Here is an 8,875-nt window from a genome sequence, read left to right on the forward strand (position 1 = left end):
TAATGATCTAATATATTTAATTATTTTTGTGATAATATAATAATATGTAATATTAAAAAAATTATATAACTTAATTTAATTATTATATAATTTTTTTTTAAAAAAATAATATTTAGTAAATGTATTTTTATAATTTTTATTAGTTAATTTATCATATTTGGTCATTTTCTTAATTTTTTTTTTTTTTAAAAAAATGGGACATTTATTAACTTAATTTTTAAATTTAGAGTTATTTTACATCTCAGCCCTTTAATTTGATGGGTAACTCTACACCTTTGTTTCAATATTTATATTATTTTCACTTGATGAATGAGGGATCAAGTTTATTAATTATTAATAAGTTTTGTGAAGTTTTAAAATTATAAAAATATATCTTATTTAATAAAAAGTAAGAAAATAATTAAAAAATAACGAGAAATCAATCTTATGATAACTATAAATTAATTATAAAACCACTAAAAAACAAGCTCATAATTACTATAAATAAACTATAAAAAACAATTTATTATTTTTACTAAAAATGTATTTTTTGTAAATAAAAGATTTAAAAGTGTCAAAATAATTTTTTTTTTGTTGACGTATTTTTTGTTTTTTAAAATTTTTGTTAAACGCAATTTTTTAAAATTATTTTCATAGCCATTTTTGTGAAGGTGTAATAGGAAAAGAATGACTAAATCGATTGTTTTGTGGTACTCTCCATTATCTAACCACCTTAAACTAAGAGATTTCAACTACTCTTAAATAATCATTTGATGTAAACATTCCTTTACATATAATTAATATTTGGTACAACAAGTCTAATTTGATAATGATGTATTTTTTCATTTTCTTCTTCTTCAACAAGTTAAATGCAGAGTTTGGGGATCATTTCACACATAAAATAAAATTACTATTGACTAATTTCTATTTATTTTAAATCTAACTCTTATAAAAAATGTGTAGTTGACTCAAATATATACTTATTGTCAAAAATGTATAACGTTGTGTTGGTATAACAAGGACTTTAAAGGTACGGTAGGGAAAGAAATTTGAGAGTATGACTGATGAAGATTGAGAGGAGTTGCAGGCGAAAGCGGTAAGCACTATTCGTTTAAGTTTGGCTCCTGAATTAAAGTATAATGTATTGAATGAAACATGTTCGTCTGAGTTATGGAAAAAATTAGAAAAACTTTATATGTCAAAATCCTTAACAAATAGATTATATTTCAAGAAACAATTATATGAGTTGAAGATGATTGAAGGAGGTGATGTTAAGGATCGTATAAATAGATTTAATAAGCATATAATTTAATTGTTAAGTGTAGAGGTCAAAATTGATGAAGAGGATCAAGGTATTATTCTCTTGGCTTCTTTACCAAAATCATATGAGACGCTAGTGACTACACTTTTGGTTGGAAAGACTATTTCAACAACTCTTTTAGAGACAGATAGTATTAAGCAACCAAGTTATATGTCTCATACTGATCAAGCTCTTGTGATAAGGTCAGAATCAAGTCGTGGTAGGAGTACATCGAGAGGAATATATGATGATAGAAGAGACATGTTAGGCAGAATTGTGAAGAGTTGACCAAACATCTTGAATCAATGAGAAAACAAGAATACAAAGACACATCAGATTCCACAAATGTTACTGGTAAAGGCTTTGAAAGTGATTCTGATGTTCTCTCGGTCATAGCTGATGAAAAAATTTTGACTCTTGAATTTTGGATACTGGTTGTTCGTTCTACCTGTGCCCATATAAGGAATACTTTGACACTTATAAGACATATGATGACCGAACTGTTTTGATGGACAATGATTCTAGCTTTAAAGTTGTTAGAATAAGAACTGTTATGGTGAAAATATTTGATGGTGTTGTGAGAACACTAACTGATGTGAGACATGTTCCAACATTAAGGAGGAGCTTAATCTCTTTGGGAGTTTTGGATACTCGTGGTTATGGCTATTCTACAAAAGATGGTGAAATAACTATCAAGAAAGGTGGTTTGGTAGTTGTGAAGGGTAAGAAAGAGCAAAATTTGTATAAATTAGTCAAGAAGACTATTTTAGGTGGAGCTGTGAAGGTGGATTCAATTAGAGTGAAAGAATGGGACAAGATGGAGAAAACTCCAATTTTATATAGAAGTTGTTTAAAAAAAAGCATCTGTGAACGATTAAAGAATGTGAAGTCAAGTGCTCAAGTGAAGTGTAATGGGAGTGTGAACTCGATGCATATATACTCTTATTGATGGTTTGAGTTGTGAATTTAGAGAATTTGAGTCAAGGTGAAGATTGTTGGAGTTTGACTCAAATTATTTATTTATTTCGTTATTGATCTATATTTGTAAAGTTGTAATTTTTATTTTTTTTGGATAATTATTAATTGTGTGAAAAGAAAAGTCTTGGTGTCCAAGTTTTGAAGAGTCTTCTTAAGGAAGCTTTGAAATATCTTGGTCCACAAGTTGTCTTGATGCTCAAGTTTTGTAACTTTATAAATATGTGTTTTGTGTGTGTGAGAGAGAGGCATGTGTGTGGAGAAAAATAGTGAGTTATGAAAAGAGAAGTGTGTGTGAGTTTGTTGTGTGGTGTGAGTGAGGAAGAAGCAAAGAGTGTATTGGGGTTTGGGTGGAAAGATTGAGAAAGAGAGCATATGTCGATTTTAAAGTAATCAGTAAAATATATCTCTCTTTGTGGGTTTGGTAGTTTTGCCAAACAATAAATTGTTTTGCTTTATTTCGTTATTATTTTGCTACACTTGAAGTTTATCGTTTTTTCCAACAAAAACCTAATTTAGCGGCCATTTAAACAAGATCAAAACATTAATTATAAAATTAAACATGGAAGAATATAAACAATTAAATATGAAGGAGTAAAAATATAATATTAATCATCACATTCAATATATCATATCTTGGATTTTGAAATAACCCTTAACCTAAATGAGGATTATTCCATAATCTCAAACATAATCATAAGCATAATTATAAACGAAAACTAAAAGAATTTGTAAAGTCCTTTTTTGGCAAGTTAGGTGACAAAATAATTTTTCCTTTCTATGGTAAGATTGCTATGCATTCATTTTCGATTTCTTACCTTTTTAATTCGATTTTTAGTTGCTATTTTCCTTGTTTGGAAAGTTGCACTTTCAGCTGAACTTTCCTTTGTTGAAAACTTCTCAAAAGAGAAGGAATTCTCTTTTGGAAAGTTGTCTTTTTTAAGGAAACTTTGATTATTGCCTTTTCCTTATTAATTTCGATTGTATCTTGATACAATCAGAATATCTAATCTGTTTTTGGCAGGAATCAATCATTGATAGAAGATCGGACCCGATTTTAGTAAGTTTCCCGTTTCTGGTCAGATCTGCTGCGTCAGCATCCGAATATGATGTAGCAGATCGTGTTTGTTTTTGGAAAGTTTTTGTACAGCTGCTAATTCGAACTTGTGGTTGCCTCTTTGGTTTCTATGATCTATAAATAGAGCCTAGAGAGCAACCATTCGCATTACCTCTTCCATTATTCATTTTTTGCATTTATCTTTTGAGAGAAGAGAGTGTTTCTTTGATTTGTGAGAGCCTAGTTGTTCATCTAGGTTCTAGTTGTTCTATTTATGTTCTTACTCTATCTTAGAGGTTGTGAAGAACTACTTGACTGAACAAGAGATTGGTCTTCGGGAGAAGACTTGATAAAGCCTTACTTCGGGAGGAAGTAAGCACTTGGTCTTCGGGAGAAGACTTGTTGAAGCCTTACTTCGGGAGGAAGTAAGCACGCACACTTCAAAGACGAAGGGAGTTCGGGCTTGAAGGTGTTTCAAGAAGTCAGATTCATAAAGTGGATTACAAAGGATTGCGGCAATACTTTAGAGGGAGTCTAAACTTGTTTAAGTCAATTGTCTTTGTAATTTTGATACTTTATTAATTGATTTCATTCTCTGGGCGTGGCCCTGTGGACTAGGAGTGTTCGGGAGAACACTGATACCACGTATAAATCTCTTGTGTCAAGTTATTTATTTTTCTGCAAATATTTTATATTCTCGCCTCGTTCGCTTTTGCCGTAGCACTACTTTCGCCGTCGCAAACACTTACAGTTTTTATATTTTCTTATATACAACTGACATTTGCAAAAACACGGTTTTTCAGAATTTAAAGAGTAAAACTAGATGTAGATGTAAATTCTGTTCTTCTCTTGAGTAATCTCTTTTAAAAAAGTTAATGGAAAACTTCTTAAAATAAACTCTGAAAGTGCTATTTATATAACCCTAAAAATACAATTAACTTCAAACTTAAAAACTGAATTTTTGAAATTCATATGGACACCATACGGATATGAGCGCCTAAGCGGAGTTTAAGTGACACATGGGCGCTACTTCTTGGGTTTATGCTGTCGCATGTTCAGATTAGTATTTTTATCATAAATTTTTCAATACAACTCAAAATCAGACGATTCAAGATATTTTGGAAAGCTGAGAACAAGATCTATAACTTTCATGTTCAGCTCCAAGTACAATTTTTCCTTTAAGATCATCAAAATTTTCAATTATGTTCTGCTTAGTCAAACTGAGCTCTCCCGCATCCACCATTTACCACCAAAACGTGTTAAAATTACATCAAGCGTGTTAAAATAATAATAACGCTAGTAAATAACCATATTTATAAGATTAATATAGGCTTATTAAATTCCCCCCACACGTGACTCTTGTTTCTTCTCGAGTAAGTTAATGATAAAATGAATGAATCTTTACAAATTGGTCTATATGACTTCACGTGTACTAGGTTTAAGATTACAGATTGGGTACTTCGGGTCTATTTTTAACATGTGCTTTTTTGGGTCCTTGAGGCAGAATTCTTGAAACTTCTGTCCCAGTCATATAACACGTGTCAACTCTAAACTATTTAAAGATAACAAGTGTATAATTATCAAATGAAAAAAAAAAAATTAATTCTATTTTTTTTAATTAGCATCTATAGCTATATACGTATAACTTACCTTTATGCAAATATAATAGAATAATTAATAATCTTGTCTTTAAAATTTTTACACTACTAAGCTGATTAACGTGGTCCTTCTATCACACTTCATTCAACTTTTTTTCGTGCAATGAGTGACACATAGGATAATAGTTTACAAATTGATGCAAATTATATATTTTTCACTTTTTATACGTTAATGAATAATAGAATAAATTTTTTTTTTTTTGATATATACATATTAATATCTTTATTTTTAGTTTTTCAACCATTAAGGTATATTTAAATATGAAAAGTATATAATTTGTATTTATTTGTCAACTATTATTTATTATGTCACTCATTTTATGAAAAAAATTGAATAGAGTGTGATGGAAGAATCATGTTGATGTAAAATTATATTTCGATGGATATTATTAACAAGTCCTATATCTTATAAGACACAACTTAATAGTATATAAAAAATTCAAGTTAAAAATACTAATTATTGAATATAAAATATGACATTGGTATGGGAGGAATTAATAAAAGTGGTCCAAACTATGAATGATCTAGTTTGCTCTATGGATGTCGGCTGGGACATGTAAGATGCCTCATTTTAGTGAAGAAAACAAATAGATAGGACATATCATATGAAAATAATTAGGCAATATGCATGCATGATCTTTCTTAGGTTGATTTAGATATTTGATTGAATATATATATTATTCACTAAAAAAAGTGGTATAAAGACTAATATTTATATATATAAGCCACTAAGGTTAGCTTAGTGGTAAGGGAGGGATGGGAAAAAGGGAGAAGTCAAGGGTTCGAACTTAGGACCTTGAAGCTATTAAGCTATTAAATGATTGTAAAATACCATTACGCTACACTCAAAAAAAAATATTTATATATAAACTTTTTTTTTTATTAACTATAACTAACTTTATTTATTTATTTATTTATTTTTTAAAAAAATAGCATCAATATTATGTAATGTATTAACATAATTTTTTATGATAGCATTTATTTATCTTTAATAGTATAACATTCTTATGTTTTGTCGAATAAACAATCTACATAACCAAGCATTCTCCAAAATTTAATTATTGAAAATGCTATAATATGGACAATATTTATAATTGCTAAAATACACACTTCATCTTAAAATATTATTTTTTTATTATTTTTTCTCTCATCCACGTAAGTTTTGTTAATTTTTCTTAAAAAAAAATACTCCAATAGGGTAATGAAATGGAATAGAATGGAAATGAAACAATCTTCGTTCATTTCTTTTGTTTGGTTGCATATTAAGATATTGAAATGTCATTTCAATAGAATGATCTATTTACTATTTTGGTAGAATGCAAGGCCGACTCTGAGATTGAGTGAACCTTAGGATAATAAAAATTATTAGGTCTTTTATTTAAAATATATGTGATATTTTTAAAAATTATTAAAAATATATATATTTTAAAATGAAAATATTATTTTTGGGCTCCTAGGTTGGGTGGGCCCTAGGCCCGGGCCTAGTTCGCTTTAGCTCAGGCCCAATCCTGGTAGAATGACTATTTTATTGAGAAATGTAAGTAAATGACCCTATTTCTAACTCTATAGATAGTTAATGTCCTTTTTTTAAAATAATAAAGCAAATGTCATTTTTTACTTTTTAATACCTAAAATACCCTTCATTATATAAAAGGTATTATATGTTTTATTCCTTTAATAGAAATTATGAAAAATAATAAATCAAAATCTCTCTACTGAATTTTTGCCAACTATTTTTTCATTATATAAAAGGTATTATATATTTTATTCTTTTAGATTTTGTTGCTGTTGTTGTCTAATATGTTATTTAACCATATAATTAATTTTTTTTATTAATATATCGTATGATATACAAACAATATACCTTAAACCAATATACATGTATCACAAACTTAAACTAATATACTATTAAATGAATTATTTTCCACAATATACAGTAGCATACAAAAACTATATACCACAATCATAAGCAGATATACCATAGTCAAAAATTCATATACCACCAGCATAGTGAAAAAAAAAATTATACAAAAAACTTAATTTAATATTCCACAAGTCTTTTTTTTCTTGTTCTTTCCTTCATGGAATACCAATGAACATAAAATCAATATGCCTCAGTTAAATATAACTATACCTCATACTTAAATTAATATTTAATAGTTTTTTTTTTTTTTTATCCTTCACGATATACATATCACATACAAACGATATACCTTAGACCAATATAAATATACCATAAACTTAAATTAATATACTATTAAATGATTTTTTTCCACGATATATAATAGCATATAAAAACTATATTCTGCAATCATAAGCATAAATATTATACTGAAAAATTAATATACCACCAATATAGTGGAAAATATATATACACCAAAAACTTAATTTAATATTCCACATGTTTTTTTTTTCTTTTTCTTTCCTTCATGATATACTAATGAACATAAAGACAATATTTCCTAGTGAATTATAACTATACCTCAAACTTAAACTAATATTTCATATTTTTTTAATTTCCGTCTTTCGTTCATTATATACCATAGCACATTAAAATAATATACTACAATCTTAAACTAATATACTACTTTTCAGTTATTTCAAAATATATATGTACTACCTTTCAGTTTTTTTAATATATTATTGCACATAAAAACGATATACTATTGTGCAAAATAACTATACCAAACACTTAATTATTCAAGGTTATAATTGTAATTTTATCATCAAATTTTTAACTAAAAGTACATTTTGTTGATTTTTTTAAAAAATGGACATTTATTAACCTAGGTGCCGTTTGGTAACACTTTTGTTTTCTAATTTTTTAATCACAAAATAAAAGTAAAATTTTTGTTTTTAAAAATTTTGCTTTTGAAAAACAAAAATGCGTTCTGTAACCACTTTTGTTTTTTAATTTTAAAAACAAAAAACAAAAGTGTGTTCTGTAAAGTTCATTTTCATTTTCATTTTTTGATTTTGTTTAAGCCAGGTCAAGATCCGGGGTTGGATTCGGTTTCGGGTTAGAAGCCGGGTTCAGCGCCAAGGCCGTGAGGAGGGGATTTGGGTCCGGGTCTGGTTGTAATCCAAAATATTGATTAAGAAAAAAAACTGTTTAAAAAATATTGAAATTGATTTTTTTTTTTTGTTTTTAAAATTTTGTTTTCTAATTATAAAATTGAAAAGTAAAAACAATTTTATAGAACATGTTTTTGAAAAATATTTTCACTTTTCCACTTTTAAAAACAGAAAACTGATTAAAAAAGTGTTACCAAACACCACCTTAATTGTTAGATTTAGGGCCATTTTGCATCTTGGCCCTATTTTATTTTGAAATGAAAGAAAAGACTATTTCAATGCATGATAAGAAAAAATTTAATAATTTTTTTTATCAATTTTTTTATGCATTTTAAATTTTATTCCTATTCTCATTTTCATTCTTATTCCTATATTTTCACTCCTCCCAACTAAACACCACTTAAAAATTGTCTACCATGGTCCCACATCATATTAAATTAATGATTTTTAAGTAAAAAATAGCTTTTTTTCTAATAATTTTTTTTTAAAAAAATATCATGTAGCCATTATTTATATTGAGCAACACTTTACATAAAATTAAGGAATTATTTCACAAATACACAAAAACAAAAAAAAATTACAAAAATACGGTTATACAGAATTTTAAATATTTTTTTTACGATTTTTATGATTTTATTTACAGAAAATACGATCTTTTTATATTATACTCTTATTAATTTATTGTTGATTTTTTATTATCAGTATGTTATTTTTTATTGTTGTTTTAATATTATTTGGATGTTATTTTCCTATTATTTTTATATAATTTTTTTTTTGTATTTTTCGTGTTATTTTTATACAAAGTTATAAAAATATATATAAAAAAACTTT

This window comes from Cannabis sativa, chromosome 5 (assembly GCF_029168945.1).
Source record: "Cannabis sativa cultivar Pink pepper isolate KNU-18-1 chromosome 5, ASM2916894v1, whole genome shotgun sequence".
Lineage (NCBI taxonomy): Eukaryota > Viridiplantae > Streptophyta > Magnoliopsida > Rosales > Cannabaceae > Cannabis > Cannabis sativa.